This window comes from Anguilla rostrata, chromosome 16 (genome assembly GCF_018555375.3).
Source record: "Anguilla rostrata isolate EN2019 chromosome 16, ASM1855537v3, whole genome shotgun sequence".
Classification (NCBI taxonomy): domain Eukaryota; kingdom Metazoa; phylum Chordata; class Actinopteri; order Anguilliformes; family Anguillidae; genus Anguilla; species Anguilla rostrata.
In genome coordinates, this window is record NC_057948.1 from 15,356,431 (window position 1) to 15,371,184 (window position 14,754).

Genomic DNA, 14,754 nt, shown 5'->3' on the forward strand with positions numbered 1-14,754 from the left:
AAGACCACACTGATGCTGCTTCATCACATTTGCACTTTTTTTATTAGTGTCAATTTTGTTTATCAGTTAACTGTACACAATACCTCAGGCAGATTTGAATATGTGTGCTGGATTGTATAGATTTGTGCTTCTAGTTTTGCTTTAATTCAGCCTCTGATGGGTGCTGTGTAGCTGCTAATGACAGAGAAAAGAAAGGAGAAGGAATTCTATGAAGTACAGCGGGTACATTCTGTCCATTTAGAACAGTCCAAGTCTGATTAACATAAACTATGGAAACTCAAGATAAGAATTCCTTGTGGCTATCAGTAGAGTGGCCACAATTTTGAGACAATCACGTGAGATTAGTTGCACTTGTTTTCCTAATTCCTTCTTTTTAAAACTGATTTTTACCAATGACAGACTTTTGGGGAAAAAAGTCACAAATGGTGAAATGTGAAATTCATAATAGCCCGGATATCCATCTGAAAGCTAATTTTGAAAGTTTTTGTAAAAAAATATTTTCCATAATAAAGTCTGAACTGGGCCAAAAGCTGAACTGGAGCCAGTAGTCTGACATGTATCCCAGACATGTAGTCTGACGTGTATCCCAGAATGCACCAGTGACCTGAAAGTGAAGCCACCAGCTGCGCCTTGATGCAAAATTAGCTAATTCATCTCTTGCACTCCTGCTAGAATTCATCTCATGGAGATGAATCACATTCTGTCATATCACTCAGAATGTGAGTACAGGATATGCCTTTGATCTCAGCGCTCTCTACCTTGATAAAGGCTTTATTACTCTGCTGCAGGAGGGCCTCGGCACAGCCGTCACATGCACCAGACAGAGAGCAACTGCTCAGTGCCCAAAGCCCATGGAAATATCATGAGCAGGAATAACATCTGGCCACACAATGGACTAATCCTTAATTCTTCATTTAAACTCACCATTGATATGAGTTTTAGGTAAAGAGTTTTAGATATGAATCGATGTTCAACAGTGAATTTTTTCCAGCTTTTTGTTTTTACCCCCCCCCCCCCCCCAGGAGCAGTTTTCGAAGTCATTCGTTGAGTGATTTACATTACTCTGGAGGGCAGCTGCATTTGCAGTGCAATAACCAGAAGCATATGAAAGAAGTAGCATGTACAGACACTTTTAAGATCCTTTTATAATCCTGATGATGAGAAGAAGAAAAAGTGCACGTCGCTCGCTGCGGGTAAATTAAATAGCTCTGGGACATAAAAGTAGTTTTCGGTTTTCAGTGTCAAGAACCGGGCTCCGCTATCCAATTCCAGAACCTTCTTATCAGTGGCCCGGGAGAGAGACAACAATCTGGGAGATTACTCGGTGCACAATGCCACATGCCCCCTGGATGAACAATCAGGGGACTGTCCTCTTGAAAAGTCACACTGTAACATATTTACTTTTAATATCGCCAAATCCCTCTTCACGGAGACGGAGGGAAAATAATGGTCCGCCCAGTTGCCATGCTGTGATGTAAATATTAAAGAGGAGAGATGGGATTAAAAAAGGCGTATGCTGCACTTTCAACCAAACTTTGTGGCAATATCAATAAACTGATACGGTATATATAGCTGGAAATGACAATGTGATACGTGTCATATTTGTTATTTAGCAAAAGAGCTGATTGAGAATTCAGGAATGTGAAATAACTTGTTCAGTTATAATGTGTGTTGTTCTGCATTCTTTCTGTAGTGATTTTTCTGCACTACATTTTAAATCAATTTCATTTGTTGTTTAAGATGAATCCCTTTTCATTGAGCAAATAGTTCATCAAATTTTCTGTCTCCTGGTCTTTTAGACAGGTTTAAACAAACACAGATGGAAATCCAGGAGTCAAACTGTATGTGAAAGGCTCTTCCCAGTACTGTGAAATCGTCTAATGTGGTTCAAGAGGAATTAAATTTACTGAAATACACAGGTTTTTGATGCACCACTTTTGAAACTTCTCTATTTACTGCTCTCTTTATACTTCTTTAAAAAAATTTTTTTACCAGTAATTTAATAATCAAAGCAATCGATTGGTTGTTAAATACTGATTGGATTACTTGCTCCATCCGTGCAGAGGGAAACAAAGGAAAAAAGTGTGTGTGTGTGTGGCTCCACAACTGCTCCCCCCCACGCCCCCCCAACTCCAGGGTGACAGGTGACATTTTGAGCGCTGCTGGAGACGAATGTGGCGTTTGCGCGGCCGGCCGGGTCAGGCAGAGTGCAACACGTGGCCCGGAGGAGCGGAGAGGGAGAGAGAAAGAGAGAGATTCTAATCCCGGCTCCTGATCGATATTACAGGCCCAGAGTCCTGATCGCTGTCTATCAATCTGGCGCGTCCGTGTGGCCTCGGTCCCCCCTCGCCGTGGTTACGGGGCCCCGGCCTGCCTCCGCCGCGTCCTCCTCGGGCCGCGGGGCCCGGCTGACAGCGGGGCCCGACCGTGACACGCCCGTACGCGGCCTGCCGTCCGTCAGCGGCCTCGCTGCAGGAGCCATGAGACATTAGGGGAAATCTGCCCTGCCAGGCAGGGGTAGGGGGGAGTGGGGGAGGGAGGCGCTGGAGCCCAGGACATACTGCAGACAAACGGAAGAAAAAAAGTGACATTGCTCCCCACTACAGCCACTCCAGGAAGACTAACGGGGATTTCTAAAAACAGGCTCACCATTCTGCAATATGACAGGTAGGGAAAAAGGAGCTCTCTTAAAAAAAAAATAATAATAATAAATAAATAAAAAAATAGGTTGAAGTGCTGTAGTAATAATAATAATAATAATAATGTCATTATTATTCATTCATCAATTATCATTTGACACAAAAGGGTCACAACACGCAATTTATTGGGATATTTCAGTTATTCCATTGAAAAAAGGGTATTATTGGAGAAAGTCAAATCTTTTAAAAAAAGAAGTCCTTATTGTTTTGAAGGCCACAGCTATATCTGAAGTCCCTCTGGACTTCTTCAGATCACATCTTTATGACACACAGGATCAAGTCTTATCCTGGAAACCCAGAAGACTCGGGAGCAGAATATAATTTCTAATGAAAAAAGAAAATGGAAAAAAGTTCATTTTTCCTTTTTTTCCTGGTGAGGAAGAGGGCTTATTATCCCCAGCATTTGCATGATGAGAGAATACATCTCGTATTCATCTTAGTAAAGTTGTAATAAATGGTTTCAACAGCATTATCATCAATTTTCCACAGGTGCAGCTGTGAAAATCACTCACTTCAATCAAAAAGCTGCCGCTCGCCTGTGAAAGAGTCTCATTTTTTATGCTCATATACTGCTGAAATTAACAGAAAAAAAGAAGAAAAAAAAGAAAAAGCATAGCAGCTTCTGGTTGTTGCTGAGAGGGAAATCTGCCTTTGGGTGGAGCCTGTGAGCAGCTGTGTGCTGGGGAGAAGTGAATGAGAGAGAGAGGGAGTGAAGGAGGGAGAGAGGGCGTGAAAGAGGAAGAGAGAGTGAAGGAAGTAGAGAGAGTGAAAAAGAGAGGAAGTGAAAGTGATTTACTCTAACAGTGTAAAATGTGTGGAGCTCAGTAACGTGCTTTACTCTAACAGTGTAAAATGTGTGGTGCTCACAGCAACGTGCTTTACTCTAACAGTGTAAAATGTGTGGTTGGAACACACATTCTGTATTCAGCCATGATTTCTTGATTGTTGGGGGCTCACACTGAGCTTTAAATGTGTGGGACTAATGTGTCTCTTATTTCCACATTTGTGGTCATATTAGATGGCACGTGGGGAAATGAGCACTGAAACACATGGCCTTTGAAAGGAGTCTGGAGTCATGGCAGATACAGAAACCTGCCTCCTACTGTATCCATCACGCGCACATGAGCCTGAACCGGTCATGGCTCTTGCATTCTGTTTGCGTGTCTCGTGTTCTGTTTCCTGCTTTCCTTCGACGCTCCACCGCGAGCACACACCAGTTCAAATTCTGTTTAATCTGGGTCAAGAGGGGGGAATGAGTCGGCTCGTCTTTTCTCAGTACGCTGGAGCCGGGGGAGGGCTCTGCATCGAACATCCAAAAAAAATAAATAAATAAAATTGCGCGCCAATTTGGGGACATAATTGCAGAAATTGTCGACGTATGTAGGAAGAGCGACGGGGCGCGCGGAGGCGCGGAGATAAAGAGAGAGAGTAACCCTCGGAGGAGAGGGAGGTGACACGCAGGGGTCAGGCTGAGGCAAATTGACTGATCAATGCGCAGGGGCCGCGAGCAGACACCGTACACGCCGGGGGGAGAGGGAGGCCTCCCGAGGCTCCCCCGCGCCGCCAGCTCTAATGAGCTGAAGGCATCTGCTCTGTGAAGCCCAGAACCCAGGGGTTAACCGTCCCCGCCGTCCCAGGCTCAGCGCAGCCCCCGCCGTCCCATGCTCAACACAGCCCCCGCCGCACGGCTCAGAACCATCCTACCGACCAACCCTCCAGCAACCTGAAGGACGTCGGATCGAAACCCTAGATGGACAGACGGACCGCTCTCTGGGTTGGTTACTTTATCTGAACCGCTCCAGAATCCGGCTTTATTACAGAGTCTGCGTGATGTAACCTGTCAAACCCGCATCTGGTTCCTGAGTCATATTTCAGAATGACACATTTTTCCATGTTGCGCGATGTTGATGGAGCGGGCATATTTTATGGATGGACCGTATATTATAAAAAAACATTCCTTTCCTGTGTTGTGGTGCAGTGTTTTGGCATTGCAGTATTTTGATGGGCAAGGAACTGTGCCAATATTTTGGCCTAACTTATGTTTGTTTATGCAAATATATACTTGAAGATTCATATGAAAAAAAACATACATGAAGAAAAATTTCATTTTAAAAGCATTCCCTATGCTGTTATAACAGTTGCACATAAAACTGCATATATTACATCTCTGCAATATCAGGATGCAAAACAGCCATAATATTGGAAAATTTCTTCAGAAGATTCAGAGAATTGATTTCTGATTTTGAACTAATTCTCTCAGTAATTCTTGGATGTAATTCTCTTAAGTAATTCTGAGGCAGTAACTGGGCTGGCGCTTGTATACAGTATACTATACAAAGAGCAGCTGTTAATCCCCTTGATACTTCACTCCTTTATGGGCAATTGTAATTCTTGTAACTGATCAGCTGGCTAAACATCCTTGTCATGTAGGTAGGTAGCCTGGGAAGCTAGCTAGATAGGCTGGTCAGATGGCTAGATAGCCTGGTTAGCTAGATAGCCTCGAAAGCTAATCATAACTTTTCCTTACCGTTGTCTGTCACAGAATTTTGCTGTTGTAGTCCCCATTAGTTGAATGTTCACGGCACATTAGACACATCAACTCGGATTACATTGTGCCTTGTAAAGAATAGGCATATTTCTTGCACAGTCATAAGAAAGCCTTGTCTGTAACAGAGACTAGCTTAAAAGCTGCTTGCTTTCTTGTCTTCAGAAAAATAAAAATGAAAGAGGTGGTGAACATTAGAGATGAAACAGTACCCACTCTTAGTATACAGTACACTTCAAGTGTAGGGCACTGAATTCAGTGTGTGACATTCTGGAGGTAATCATGAGCAGATGGTAGCCCTGTGGCTTTTACTGTGACCCAATACAGTTTAAATTCTGATATTAATTCTCCCTGTCTTTTTCCAAAATTTGCAAGCTTTTCATGATTTTCTACCCAATTTTCTCCCCAGTTTGGAATAACCAATCATGTACCGCCATGCTCATGCTGCAATCGTTGTAGTCGATGCTGGAGTGTGTAAATGAGTAGCCAATCCCCTCTGAAGTGCACGCTGTTGACAATAGCTCCTTTTGACGCCACAGTCCAAGAGCCACGCTTGCGCAGACATGAGTCAGAGAAAGACACTTTGTGTCCAGCTTTAGCAAGCAGAACTTTAGGTGCCAAATCGACCGGTGGAGGTCCCTAGAGAGCGATGAGTCTTGGAGCCAGGCTGACTGGGGAAATGCTACCATGGTGACCATATATCCAATAAGAAGGGTGTGACCATGACATCATCCAGATAGTAATTTTGGTTGCACAGTTCGTAGTGTGAGCTAAGCCTAATTAATATCCTATTGCAAAAATAGTAGTTTTTTGCATTATTTACAAAATAACAAATTACATTTATTCCATTACTTACAATCCTAAGATAAAAGCCATTCAAAATAAAATGACTATTTTAGGATTGCTCTTGTGTGGTGAACAGCAAGTTATAGGTCCCCATATCAAAGAGTTATATAATGAGGTGAACTGCAAAATCTACAAGTGTTTTCAGAAGAGCATAACCCACATTTAAAACCGTGGAAGAGCAGAATGAGGCTTTGAGAGGAACGCACCGTGTTGGTTTCATTAACAAGCATAACCATTCCACAGGGTGGAAAAAGAGCTCTGCAAAGCACTTGTTTCACAAGGACGTGCTAGTGGTCTTTCACGGCGTCCTGTCCTGCACCCACACAGCAGGTATCAGGTGCAGCCCTTGACAACAGTCAGCCTGCCTCCCCGTGTCATTTCCTTCCCTAACCCCCGACTGATGCGCCTTTAAGCCAACGTCGTTCGGATTATACGTTTTAATCAAATCAGCCGTTTCTAAAATTGTATCGCTTGAAGAAAACAATTACTTTCGCTCCATCAAAAGCGACGTGATTACCCGCTCATTTTTCACTGTTTTGCTGTGTGGGAGGCTGGAGCGGGCGGTTGAGAGTCGTCCCTGTCTCTGCTTCAGAAAGCCGAAAGAATGGCACGCTCCATGCATATTTATGAAACGCTCGCGTTCATTTTCTCAGAAGCCAGGGCGCTAGCCATTTGGGCGAGGCGGCGGCGGAAGGGCCTGGTACCGCTGCCCCCTGTCCGGACCTGTGGCGGCTCCCTCCGTCGCCGGGCGCGGGCGCGGGGGTGATCTGCGTGGGGCGGGCGCTCGCACGTCCCTGCTGTAAGCCTGGCGTTCCACGGCGAGGCTGCGGATGCAGGCACCGGGACATGCCAGTGCGCCACACCACACCACGGGAGGGGGAAAGAAAAAGGGGGGGGGGGAAACTGATTCTGTTGTGTCTGCTGTTCCTTGCCGGCTGAGCTTTATTGCCTTCAAACACTTGAGAACGATAATGTTTTCTCGCTTCTCTTAAGTATCGCCAAACGAATTACTATGAGGATATCTCCGTATAATTTTGTAATATAGCCGAAGAAGTGCATATTTTCTTGGGAGGAGGGGGGAGGGGGGGGGGGAAGTGGCTCCGTGCACGTCTTCATTAAAGTGTCATCCTCTATTATTTTGTTCCTATCTCAATTAGCAGTTGCTTTAATAAAGGGGTTTTGCTGGTGTCTGCCTGGTGGTGGGAAGATGCACATCTGTGCTGTTATTAAGGGAGCGGCTGCTACTTTCCCCACTGAGAGCAATTAGGGGGAGCCACCGGTGACTGGGACCCAAACAGAGATTTAAGTACCGCAGCCAGTGTCTGCAGGCCCGGATGCTATATAATCACCGCTGAATCGGAGTAAAACGCTTTATGGCTGTCCTAGGTTACAGGGGTGCAGTCTCTGAGACTGTGCCTCTCTAAAACTAGCTGCTGTATGTAAGAGAGATGGGGAGAGAGAGAGAGAGATACAGAGAGTATGTAACCCTGATGTACATGTAATAGTATGACATTGCAAGCATGTACTGTAGATCCATCCTCACGGTATCACACAACAGAATGGCATCCCTTGACCATTAGCATGTGCTCAGATACCATTTTACATTTAGGCCCCGCTTGCCCAGGCTGCATGCTATAATTGACTGCATATGTCTGCATCTAACGGTGACATTATGTGACATCCACTCCACATGTTCTGTATATGTCTGGCTTGTCTATTGGCTCATCTTTCAAATCAAACTCTAATTAGGGAATATTATTCAATATATTATTATATCTAAAATTAAGTCTTTAAGACGGTGATTCATTAATATTGGCCCATATGCACATGATACCCACGCTAAACAAAGTTTACTTTTTCAGGAAAATATATCTTAAAATTAAAACATATTTATATTTTTTTGTGTTTTCCCTCCAATGCATACGTATTCAATTTGCATTTGCTCTCAAAATAATTGAAACATTCTTATTTCACGGGCTTAATTCTTTGAAGAAGAAAGGATGTATTTCTCGCAAAAATAATTATCTTATACAGTCTTATTTTAAGATAAACACGGAATACTTAAACACACCGACACGCTGAGATAGTAACAAAAATAATTGTAATATAGGCAGAACCCACTGATAATAAACCAGCAGATAGAATAAATAACCAGCGGAAATCAATGACCCTGTGTCTCTGTTTCTCAGGCTCTACTCATAAAAAAACATATCCTGTGCATATGCATCTCATATTTTAATCACTCTCTTTATTCCAAGACCATGCTCTCTGGGCCAAAAAGAAGCGGTAGAGATCGTACTTGTTTTCTCTGGGTGGGAAATAGGTGGATATTATATTCATACCAAATGGGGGTTCAGACGTACAGAATTTGTACCCTGTGGGTAAAAAAGAAACCGTAGAGATTGCATGTGTAACCTACAGGGTGGAAAGTGCTGGGGGGGCGGGGGGGTGTGCACCATCCAGGTGATGGGGATACAGGGGGCAGTCGTATTGCATCTGCAAAAAAAAAAAAGAAAAAAAAAAAACGAAACCAGGTACTCTGAGGGACGAGGAGAGAAGGCGAGCAAAAGTGTCGAGCAAGCAGAAAGGACGATGAGACAAATGTCTCCTCTTTGTGAGAGGCAGGCGTGGCCATGATAGATGATTTCCAACAACAAAGCGCAGCTAGCAAGACAAAATTAGTGTTGTTTTAATTACCAGCATCTGTAGTGTTATCTATCCATAACTGTCTTCAAATGGACAGCCAGAGAGTTGAGCAGGAGCACTGGAGAGGGATTGATAGTAGGCCAAGGTTTGTGGTGTGTGTACCTATGCACACATAAAATGAATACATGTGCACACATACACACACACAAAGTGAGTACACATACACACATACACATGCGTAAAATAAGTACACATGTCCCCATATGCACACACACATGTAAAATGAGTACATGTGCACGCACACACACACATAAAATGAGCACACATGCACACACACACACTCGCATAAAATAAGTACACATATGCACACATACACACACACAAAAAGAATACACATGTGCACACGCATGCCCTGAAATAAAATGAATACACACCCAGAATGAAAACATGTATGCACACACAAACACATAGAATGAACACACACACACACTCAAATGTAATGCATGAATACACACGTGTACTGTATATGTAGAATGAACACAGGCATGCACACGTGCACACACAGAATTCCCCTTCCCCAGAACAGTAAAGATGTATGCAGGTGCACGGTCGCACTAGATGTGTGCCTTGGCTTTTTTTTTTTTTTTGCTTTTATTTATTTGTTTACAATTATTTATTTATTTAGTTTTACTGTACTGTTAATGTACACGGTACACTTTTTTTTTTTAAAGAAGTCAGGTGGCTCACAGCCTAAGTGAATATGAAATGCTTTATACTCTACACTCTGTTTACACATGATGCACATATTATTCACACATACTTTATGCATATGCAGGGGGCATACGTGTTTGAGAGAAGGCGTCACAGTAACTCTTCATGTACCTCTCTGGGGAGCTAGGTGATTGAATTCTAACAGTAAGGGTGTGCTTGCAAGTTTTTCGATGACATGTCCAGTTTTTACTATTGGTAATACTGTTGATGATACATGTATTTTTATTTTTTATTTTTTTGGGCGGGGGTGGTACATGAATATTATTAAGGAAGCATAAGGAGGCATAGGGACATGATAATTATAATTGCTGAATGAAGCCCCCTCCACCTTATCCATCACAGGTTGTCAAAATGCATGCCTGAGTTTTAATGATAAAAGCTCTCAGATTTTAGACTTGAGTCCTCCTATAAACAGTCCCATATCGTGTACAGGTACACCATTCAAGTAGGTGAAAAGCAATGGAGTTAATAGATTGCAGTAATTATCCAATCTTTGCCTAGTTTGTATTGGCAAACAATAAATACAGTACACAGTAGAACAAGGTGCTTACTAAGCGCACATGAAAGGTCAATGCAATTTGCAAATGAGGTAGTCATTAGAATATGTTAAAACCATTGCTTCAGGGTTGAGATTTTAATGATGAATACCCTGATTATCAAACCAAGGATATATGTTTTTTGTGCTTTTGTTAAAATTACATAACTAACTAGTCTATGATCAATCACCCTGTTTTAGTCAGAGTCATGGGGTGTGAAAGGGGGTTTATAAAAAACCATGATTTATAGATCTGCACATTCAAAGAGCTCTCTCTCTTTCTCTTTCTCTCTCTCTCTCTCTCTCTCTCACACACACACACACACACACACACACACACACGTGCGGGTGAGAAATCCGTGTATACACAATCTACCGAGAATAGGAGGTTCAAGCGTTGGAAAAACATAATTGGTGCAAGGAAAATTCCTGGGAGGAGGCTGACACATATTAAAGACAAAAAAGTTGAGACGTGTCTGATAAGATTACTAATAAATCTTGTCTAGGATTTAGACTCCTGACAATAACAGCAACAGAACACTTTATCTTCTTCAGGCTCTAGAATTTAAGATCAGTCACAAACCATATGAATTCCGATGGATGTGAGACTGATGTACTTTGCTGTGTACTCTTACTCCTCATAAATCTCCCCTTCCTTATATGCAAATTGTGTTCCATTTTTAATTGATCATTTCTCAAATAGCTCAGCACTTCTGAAAACTCAAGTGGTCTAATAAGAGTCGGAGAAACATAAAGCATGTTTAACTCTGAATGAATCATAATTGGAAGTGGGGTAATTATTTATGTAAGAAGCGTGTGTGTTTGTGTGTGTGTGTGTGCATGTGTGAGTGTCTGCGTGTGTGCTTGTGCATGTGTTTGTGTGTGCGTGTGTGCGCGTGCGCGCAAGATAGAGATATGTCTGTAGTTGTCTCTAACTGTATGTGGGTCACAGCTGAGGACTCTAGAGCTGCCCAAGGAAAATAAAAGAACAGTGTTAGACACATAATAATAATAATAAATGTGTTGAACGTTTGCCTAGCATTACAGCACAGGGACACTGCTGTTCTGAACTGATGTCATAGCATTATTTATAATCTGATTTGATTCCATGCAAATAATAGAGTTGGATGGAGAAGATCAAAAATTAATGTATAACTTTAGAAGCCTTATGAATTATTAAGAATGATTAATTCTTAATATGCTCCGTCAAAAATCACCACCTACCACTAATTCTTGTTGAACCATGGTAAATATCTCTAAAATAGAATGATGCCACTCTTTGCAAACATGGGAATATGAGTTATAATGCTAGCAGTATACAATTAGTTTCCTTAGTTCTGATTTTTAGAAAATCTTTTGTCATACTCATATTGTTCCTATAGTCAACAGGTAATACATATGTCTTCCTTTATTTATTATATTTTAACAGGCATCTTTACAAGATAGTTCTCATACATGCTGTATCTAATTGGAAAACTTCTTTCAGACAAGAAAAATGAAAACAAGATGCTACTCTATCAATATATAAATATGTATCTGAAGGAATGAACTCTAGGTATGTCTGTGGGGAGAAAAGCAGGGAATTTTCATGACTTCTAGTGTCTGCAGAGTAAAATACGCTTCTCTATACTGTACCTGTATAATGTATATCAAAATGCATGGTATTTTAAACACTTTGAAAAAAAAAAAACTCAAATGTTGAAAAAGAAATATGATTATGAAAAAAATAAAGAAACACCCTCTATACAGACAAAATATTAATATAGACTGATTTTTTATTTAATAATTTTTTTAGCAAATTTTATGAGTGAAGGAGCTTTTAACTATATCTTGGGATATTTATCATTTTTTACATACATAATGCACTTTGGTTATCTTGATTTCTTTCTGAAAGCTTACATTCAAATGAAACACACATTAATAATATAGTATTGAATAATTATATTAATAACTGAAGCACAATTATGATTTTGCACCAGCAGGGGGAACAGTGTCCAAAGGAACAAACATTAGTGTCATATGTAATCAACAGCAACCTTGACTGAAAGGGTATATTTAACACAGAACATACACCCAGCATGCTTATTTCTCATATTATTGTCATTATTTTTGATTAGATGTTTTTCAAGCAATTTGTGTTTGCTTTTGTGAGCCTGACATTGTACTATGTTTAACATGCTCAACTGTAGGTGGTGTACAAACGTAATACAGATAATACAGTATTTCTTTACACTTTTTCCCCAATAAATGAGTTTATTAAGATTAGTACTCATAAGTGGTTAATTACTTCCATGTATCTCTTCATTCTTATTAACATCACAAATAACACGAAGAGAGAGATCATGTTTTTATACCTGGAATTAAAAAAAAAGAAAATGTATTGCCTGTATGGCATTCAAGATGGTTCCAACAACACTGAATTGCAAATGTAAAAGTATGGATCGTGCCTATGTGTTTTATACTTCTGCTTGGTCAGCAACAGAAACTTGGTGTTTGCAACAAAACCCATCACAGTCATATCCTTTCCTGGTTAAAAAGTCTGATCCTCTGCAGACAGACTCAGTTTGGTTTCTCTCTGTTGCTGTAATTGGCTTCTTACCTGAGTGGGAAGTGTGAATGTGTGCACCAGATGCAGCGGTGAGGGTCGGTGAGCGTTGTTATAACCGTGTTGTGGGAGCGTTGCGTCTGCACTGTTGCTCTGCAGCGCCTGTATCTGTTGTGTCTCGGAGTCCCACGCTCGCTCTTTGTCTCCTCGTTCCATTAACAGTCCATGCACAGAGAACGTATTAAAAAACCAAACTGACATGATTTTCTAAAAGGGTTCAACAACTCGCTTGTTATACAGCAGAGTAATTAGCAGCGCATGCTCGTATTAATTAGCACTGAGTGTTTTCATTTTATTAATATATATTAGGGAGAAAAAAAAATCGTGCAATGTGCAGAGGAATTTTGGTCGGGTTAATTTGGCGGCCCTCTCTCTCTCTGACCCTCCTCGGAACCAAAACACGACTGGAGGATCGCACCAAATCACAAAACCATTCATTAAACATTTTATGCAAATTATGTTTGTTTATAAACAAATTAACGGCGGGGATTTTCAAAACAGGTGCTGTGGTGTGAATGCGCACTAAATGATGTGGTACTGAAAGAATTAATTAGAGCTTCAGTGGTAATTAGATGCAATAATTTGTGTGATTAGTGGGCTGGTTAAGAAGAAAGACACACACATTGTAAATGCGTCACGGAGTCGCCGCAGTAGTGCTGTCTTCCCTCACATGCAGATGAGCTGCTCTTGTGTTTCGGAAATTTTTCATAAAAACTGCTGACATGGCTGGAGCTAATTACAAAATGAGCTGTGGGGGGAACATGTGCATTTTATTTGCCTTCCTGTTCCTTTGCTTTTCGCAAGTGAAAAGGCTGTCGCTCACAGCAAAGGGGAGAGCTTACATATGCAGAACTTCTAAATTTGGAGGAAGCCGCATGATAAAAGCAAGAGCATTTGTGTTGCATATTATTAAAAGCATAAAGTGCATAATTAATCTCCTCAGATGTGGTGTATTTGCTCCTCTGCCCATTTTCTGAAAACTTGGAGGGATATGAACTGAACTGGTGGAGTGGGCTAGAAAGCGTAAGGTGGCCTATGCTGTGAATTCTCTTTTTTTAAAGTAAACTGCATTGTGACAGAGCAGTAGCAGCAGGTGTCATAGCTGAGTTTGGCTGGCTTAAGTTGGACTTGCGTTAAGTGTCTTCTGGTGTTTTTTTTTTTTTTTTTGAAGACCTGTGGCTGTCTTCTTTGGTATGAAGAAATAAGATGGCATCAGCTTCTGTTGGTCTGCATCACAGGACTACCAACAAGCCGCTTCGAGGACTGCTGCTGCACGCATGCACACACACACACACACACAAACACACACACACTGAAAAACACATGCACACGCACGCACATGCACACACACACGTGCGCACAGATGCACATGAGCGTGCTCAAACACATAGAATGAACAGACAAATTAAATCACAAATAGAATGTACGTATATACATATACATATACATACACAGGCTTAGGCATGTATGTACTCACACTCATGTGAATAAATATAAAGACTCATGCATGCATCTGCATGAGCACACAGTTTTCTGGGAGCTTAAAAATCATGAAGTGTGGGTGGGGGGAGGGGGGAAATCTTGACAGCAAGGTTTAGCTATAAATGTTAAGTTAGGTTGAAGTAGTATTAAAATATTACCAAAATGAGGATTAAAATAATACAATGTATCCAGTAATCAGAAGATATTTAACTAGTGTTAGGCTGCCAGTTTTTTTGTGGGTTATAAATGTTTTTTTTAATATGAGTTCTGGTGAACCACAGTGTGTGCTGATATTTTCTTGTGTTTAATTCACTGAACTTGGTTGATCTTGTAATTAAATACTGATGCAGACTTGACATTTCCTGGTGTTTATTTGATTTACATTAAAGTTGAATGAATGTATGGTCAGAGTTGTGTTTGTGGAGCTAAAAATCCCAAGGTAAAGCCATCTCTTTATTATTTTTATAAAATTTGCCACACTAACATATTTTGAGTGGAGGTTTTGGATTTGTCTTAATTGTTTAATTGTTTTAGGCTCTATAACAATCAATCAGTATAACTAATCATAATCACTTAATTTGAATGTAATCTACATTGCTAAATTGAGGGTTGCAAATGATAAAAT

General features: G+C 41.1%; 1 long non-coding RNA gene across 1 annotated transcript in view; it reads left to right on the forward strand.

Moving 5' to 3' along the window:
• The window catches only part of LOC135241698 (uncharacterized), a 76,596-nt gene extending 62,111 nt beyond the window's left edge, over positions 1 to 14,485 (forward strand). The window contains exon 3 of the long non-coding RNA XR_010326088.1: positions 13,819 to 14,485. This is a non-coding gene — a long non-coding RNA (uncharacterized LOC135241698). The remainder of the gene's footprint in view (positions 1 to 13,818) is intronic.
• Positions 14,486 to 14,754: the final 269 nt, after the last annotated feature.